The following is a 6,346-nucleotide window of genomic DNA, read 5'->3' as shown; positions in this document are numbered from 1 at the left end:
ACATATGCCAATACAATATTTTCATATGTAAAGTTTTATGATGTTAATGATATTATTCATGACCCATACCTGTTGCCAAATTTCTGATCACCATGAACAAAATCTTACTGCCAAGAATGAAAGGTTTTTTAATAGGGATGCTTTTAGATTAGAAAAGTTACATTGAAAGCCATTACTTGGAGGAGCACAGAATGGATTGGAAATGTTAAAAAAAAATAAAGAGAGAGAGAGAGAGGAAGAGAGAGAAAGCTTATGGCCACCCATAGTGTATTCATAAAGTCAGGGGCATAAGTGATAATACATTGAATAGGAAAAGGTTGTAGAGAGTCCATTGTACTTAAATAAAAATCTGTTACACAGCTTAAAAGAATTCATTCTGCAATATTTGTGGAGCTCAACTTTAAAGGTAGTGCACACAGTGTGTCTAGATATAAAGTGAATAAAAAAGACTAATCCTATCTACAAAGAACAACCATATAAGTACACAAATATTTTTATATTAGTTTGAGTATTTTCATAATGGGAAAGAGTTCTTAAGTAGCTCTGCAAATTCAAAGGCAGAAGTGATTTGCATCAGTTGGTGACAGTGGTGTGGCATGTTGATGGTACTTATAATGAGGGTTTAAACTGAAAGAGTAGATTGGCAGAGGCTATTATTTGATTTATTTGTTGAAAACTGAAATGGATTTTAACATCTGCTGTACTGTAGACTAGAAGTGAAGAAATAAGTTTGAAGCCAATTATTATACAGAGCATGCAGATAATCAGCAAAAATAATTTACCAAAATATATGCATTAAATAATATATACGCATGTGTTTATGTATGTATAATTTAGTTATATGATGACATGGTCTATTGAGCTAAATTATGAGTGATTTGATAAAGTGGAACTACCGTGTCTTTGATTTAAAAGAGATTACCTCACCCTGCTCTGATAGGAATGGTGCTAGGGTCCATAAAAACAACTTTTGTGCTGGGAATAGAAAGGAAATATTGAATAAAAACTAGTGTCAGGACTTGGTTATAAACGGGTGTATTGGGTTTAGATAAGTGATTCTCAACCTTCCTAATATGGCAACCATTTCATATAGCTGCTCATGTTGTGGTGACCCCGCCAACTATAAAATTATTTTTGTTGCTAAGTCATAACTGCTGACTCTACATTTACCCAATAATTATAAATCGTGAAGTGTCATCTTACCTCCAATACTGCTGCTTTCAGCACAGTAGTTACTTTTAATAGAGTAGCTGCTTTCGACACAGTTGCTGCTCTCTACACATGTGTGACTGGTCCGCATAAGTATATTATGGTGCCAACCCTGCCACATACACCCACATACGCCTGTATTTGTGCGTGGTATATATGATGGGGTTGGCGCGATTATGTCATCACGCAGGGTACTCATATGTTGGTGTATCTGTATGTGGACGGGCTTGCATGGGGATGGATAGAAGAGCGTTGTCTCGGTTCGTAAAACCATCAGAAATACATGTTTTCCGATGGTCTTAGGTGACCCCTGTGAAAGGGTCATTCGACTCCCAAAGGGGTGGGACCCACAGGTTGAGAACCACTTGTTAAAATGGACTACAAAATTATCATATGAGGATTTAAATGACACGAAGGATTTTATATGTAGGATCTATGTGATTAAGAATAAAATCATATCATTGAAAATGTGGGTGGAGAAGCGGCGGCGACCTTGTGCGGGCCAGAGGCGGCGGCGGTGGCGGGCTGCAGGGGCGCCGGGAGAGCCGCGTCCCCTGCAATTTCAAGGCCTGTTCCCTGTCCCTCCTGCGCCCTGCGACCTAGCTGTCTAGCACCATGGGGAACCACTTGACCGAGATGGCGCCCACCGCCTCCTTCTTGCCCCACTTTCAAGCCCTGCACGTCATGGTCATCGGGATGGACTCGTCCGGGAAAACCTATCTTCTTTACCGCCTGAAGTTCAAGGAGTTCGTGCAGAGTGTCCCTACCAAAGGCTTCAATACAGAAAAGATCTGGGTGCCCCTGGGGGGGGGGTCCCGAGGCATCACCTTCCAAGTGTGGGACGTGGGTGAACAGCAGAAGCTGCGGTCCCTGTGGCGCTCCTACACGCGCAGGACTGACGGGCTGGTGTTTGTGGTGGACGCTGCTGAGGCCGAGCGCCTCGAGGAGGCCAAGGTGGAGCTCCACCGGATCAGCTGGGCCCCGGACAACCAGGGCGTGCCTGTGCTGGTGCTGGCCAACAAGCAGGACCAGCCGGGGCGCTGAGCGCGGCCGAGGTGGAGAAGAGACTAGGAGTCCGAGAGCTGGTGGCCTCCACCCTCACTCACGTGCAGGGCTGCAGCGCCGTGGACAGCCAGGGCCTGCAGCCGGCCCTGGAACGCCTGTACGAGATGATCCTCAAGAGGAAGAAGGCTGCGCGAGGCAGCCAGAAGAGACGGTGACCCGAAGACGCCCCTCCCCACCGCGTCGGGGTCTGCACACTGGGACAGCGAGGCAGGCGGACCCCCTTGGACTCACCCTGGGATGCAGGGCCCGCCACTCGATGAAGGACGGAGGCGCACTGGAACTCCTGTTGGGGTGTCATTTCATGGGGGTGGAAGGATGATGGCATCTTTGCGCCTCTCTCCCGCAACCCTCGGAAAGGAGGGAGCTGCAGGAGTGTGGAGGCGACATGTAAACTGTGACTCTACCTGGACCCACGACCCACAGTCTCTGTTTTCTTCTCTGGCCTTTGAATCAGCTGGGTCCAGGCAGTCCTTGGGCGACTGCGTCTGGGAGGAGTGAAAATTTTCCTGGAGGGTGGTGGGGTTGGGATGCCTGGTGCCTCCCAGCTGCTTCTCTGCAGGGGGGAAGGAGCCAGTCACAAGAGTCTTAATTTTTGCGGCTGAAAATGCCAAGAACCCCTTACCGAGTTTGTAGACCCACAGCCCTTTTTATAGGTCACGTGTGCACACTGTATTACTATGAGCAATGGACTATTTTTTAGAATTTGCCTGTAAGTTATTAAAGACTGATGACACTGTAAAAAAAAAAGCAAAAGAAAATATGGGTGAGTGCAGAGTGGAGAATGAAAGCCCAAGGGTAGCCAACCAGACACCCCTTACTGAGGGGTTGTGGGGAGGAGATGAACCAGGCAGGGTGCAGGGTAGCAACGATGAAACATATAACTTTCCTCTAGTTCTTGAAGGCTTCCTCCCCCCACTATCATGATCCCAATTCTACCTTACATATCTGGCTAGCCCAGAGGATGTACACTGGTACAGATAGGAACTGGAAACACAGGGAATCCAGGGCACATGATCCCTACAGGACCAGTGATGAGAGTGGCGATGCCTGGAGGGTGGAGAGAATGTGGGGTAGAAAGTGGGAACTGATTACAGGAATCTACATATAGCCTCCTCCTTGAGGGAGGAACAGCAGAGAAGAGGGCACGGGGAGACGTCAGACAGTGTAATATATGACCAAACAATAATAATATATGAATGATGAAGGGTTCACGGGGTTGGGGGAGTCGGGAGGGAGGGGGAAAATGAGCAGCAGATATTAAGGGCTCAAGTAGGAGGCAAGTGTTTTGAGAATGATGATGGCAACAACTGCACATATGTTCTTGACACAATGGATGCATGTATGGATTGTGATAAGAATTGTACGAGCCCCCAATAAAATGATTTTAAAAAGCAAACAAACAAACAAAAAGAATAAATTCATTTTTTCTTACAGTCCATGTTCCTCTCCACATAAAATGCTACAAACAAGAGCAGCACAACTCACCTGCTGCTTGTAGGCAAACACAAATATCCAACAATCGACAGATGAACATAAGATTATCATGGTGTAGGATTTAATGTTATTTTGTTTTTTCCCCTTCACTGCATCTTGTTGGATGCAAAATAAATAGTCAAAGGTTCTCTCCCATTATTAAACAAACTCACTGCCATACAGTTGATTTTAAGTCATGGTGACCCTTTAGGACAGGGAAGAGCTGTCCCCTCTAGATTTCTGAGACTGTAATAAAACTATGGGGATATAAAACCTCATCTTTCTCCTGTGGAGCACCAGGTGGGTTTGAACTACTAATCTTGTGGTTAATAGTCCAATGAATAACCTGCTCGTCCATCACAACTGCTTGCTTTCACCCACATAGCTTTGTAAAATGAGATGGCCTCTTCTCCCTTCAGGAAATGGAGTCTATCATCCCACATGTTCAACACAGTATTTTCCATTTAAATTTCAGTATCTAATTAAGCAGAAGATATGACAAAAACAGAGCCTTGGAAAAAAATTTGCACTATGACAACATACATGACTGCAGCAAATCATGAACCATCATACGAACAAACTTTAGGAGCTGTCTTTCCTAACGTGTACATAGCTTGAATGAAACCTGTTAATGCCTAGATATCACTATTAATGTGTTCCAGACTTATGATTCTAAACTATATTACATGCCTCCACCTACCTAATCCAGAGCAAACCTGCTTAGCCCCTCAAAAGCATCATGACCACCCGCCCCCCTCAAAAACAGAAAACTATTGTTACTTAACCAATGCTCCCTAGGTACCATCAGTTACAATAGGCTGTTAAACACAGGATTGATGTTTTGAACTACCCACGGTTTCATGTAAGGAGGAGCTGTCAATTTCATTCCATAAAGATTTCTTGTTCTTAAGTGGCTTTGTATCAGTTCTGTGACTATGTGTATAACATAAAATCACCCCACTAATCTGTGCCACCTTCACAAGCATCGCTATGTTTGAGCACATAGTTGCGGTCACTGTGGTAAACCACTTCAGTAGGGTTACCCTTCTTCTCACTGCTGCTAACCGATAGGTTAGCAGTTCAAACCACCAACTGCTCTTCATGCAAATGTGGCTTTTGACTCCTGTTAAGAGTTACAATTTCAGAAATCCACAAAGGCAGTTTGACTCTGTCCTATAGGGTTACTATGAGTTGATATCAACTCTACGACAGTGAATGTCTTAGTCTGGGTTGAAAAGAGAAACAAATCCAGAGACACTCATATATATGTATAAGAAAGAACTTTATATCAAAGAGTAATTGCATATTAAGTAAATGACCCATCCCAGTCCAGATCAACTCCATAAATCCAATATTAGACCCTAAGTTTGATACTAGTCCACAAAATTATCTTAAGAATCATGCAGCACAAGCAATGATGCAAAATGAAGGAAGATGACAGGCCAGTGGGTGGAAAGTCTTATAGCTCCAGTGGCGGTGGAAACATCTCCAGAGCTCTTGCAGGTCTCAGCTTGCTCCATGTGGCTTGTCAACAGGAAGGTGAAGCAGAGAGTGGGTCTTCTTACAGATCAGCAAGTCTCTGTGTAGCTTCTCAACAGGAAGAAAGAGTCAGGGAGAGAGAGGAAGTTCCCAGAATCCTCATGAGAAGGCCGCACATAAGAGGAGGAATCATTAGGCTGTGACTTGATTGACAGGATAGACTGTTTATCAAATTGACATGACAATATGTGAACACTCCTCAAAATGATACATTTACTTTTAAGCACTTTAAAGGGGTCTTTTGCAGCTCATTTATCCAATAGAATACCTTTTTTGATTCCTTGATTCTGATTGTATTGATTGTGGAATCAAGGAAATTGAAATCCTTGACAATATCAATATGTTCTCCACTTACCATGTAGTTGTTAATTGGTTCCATCTATTTTGTTTTGCTTTGTTTTTAATGATAAGGAGGAATTCATGTTGAAGGCTGTAGTCATTGATCTTTGTTAATAAGACCTTGTAGTCTTCTCTGTTTACAGGAAGCAAGGTTGTGCTCCTTGCATATTGCAGGTTGTCAGTGAGTCTTTTGATCCGGATATCACATTTTCTTCACCATGCAGATTGAATGAGCATGTTGAAAAGACACAAGCTTGACCTACATATTTCCTGATTTGGAGCCACCGAATATCCCTGTGTTCTTTTCCAACTGCCCCTTGATCTGCATGAACACCATTAAGAGGTCTGGAAATCCCATTCTTCTCAAGGTTATCCATAATTGTTATGATCCATGGGGTCAAATGCCTTACATGGTCAATAGCAAACAGGTAACCATTATTCTTTATTCTTCACTTAAAAAAAATCTATTTGACCCCTGCAGTGAAAGCTCTTATTCCAGGTTGTCTTCTGAATCTCCCTTGAATTTCTGGCAGTTCCTTTGTAGAAACAGAACAGCTATGAAGACTCCATGGAGCAGTCCACTCTTTGTAACACATGGGATCGCCAGGAGTGGGCACCCACTTGACTGCAACACGCTTGTCTGTGTGATGTTTTGATTTCTTTCACAGAAGCTGCCACGAGATACTGAAAATCATGCCTGCAGGTGGGATGCTCTCTTCTC

General features: G+C 43.8%; 1 pseudogene; it reads left to right on the top strand.

The window, feature by feature from the left end:
• Positions 1 to 1,824: 1,824 nt before the first annotated feature.
• LOC142440726 (ADP-ribosylation factor-like protein 4D) lies at positions 1,825 to 2,429 on the top strand (annotated as a pseudogene).
• The last annotated feature ends 3,917 nt before the right edge of the window (positions 2,430 to 6,346 follow it).

The sequence above is a fragment of the Tenrec ecaudatus genome, chromosome 2 (genome assembly GCF_050624435.1).
Source record: "Tenrec ecaudatus isolate mTenEca1 chromosome 2, mTenEca1.hap1, whole genome shotgun sequence".
NCBI classification, from domain to species: Eukaryota; Metazoa; Chordata; class Mammalia; order Afrosoricida; family Tenrecidae; genus Tenrec; species Tenrec ecaudatus.
Note: the sequence above shows the minus strand (reverse complement) of the source record. Positions and strands in the feature narration are given on the sequence as shown.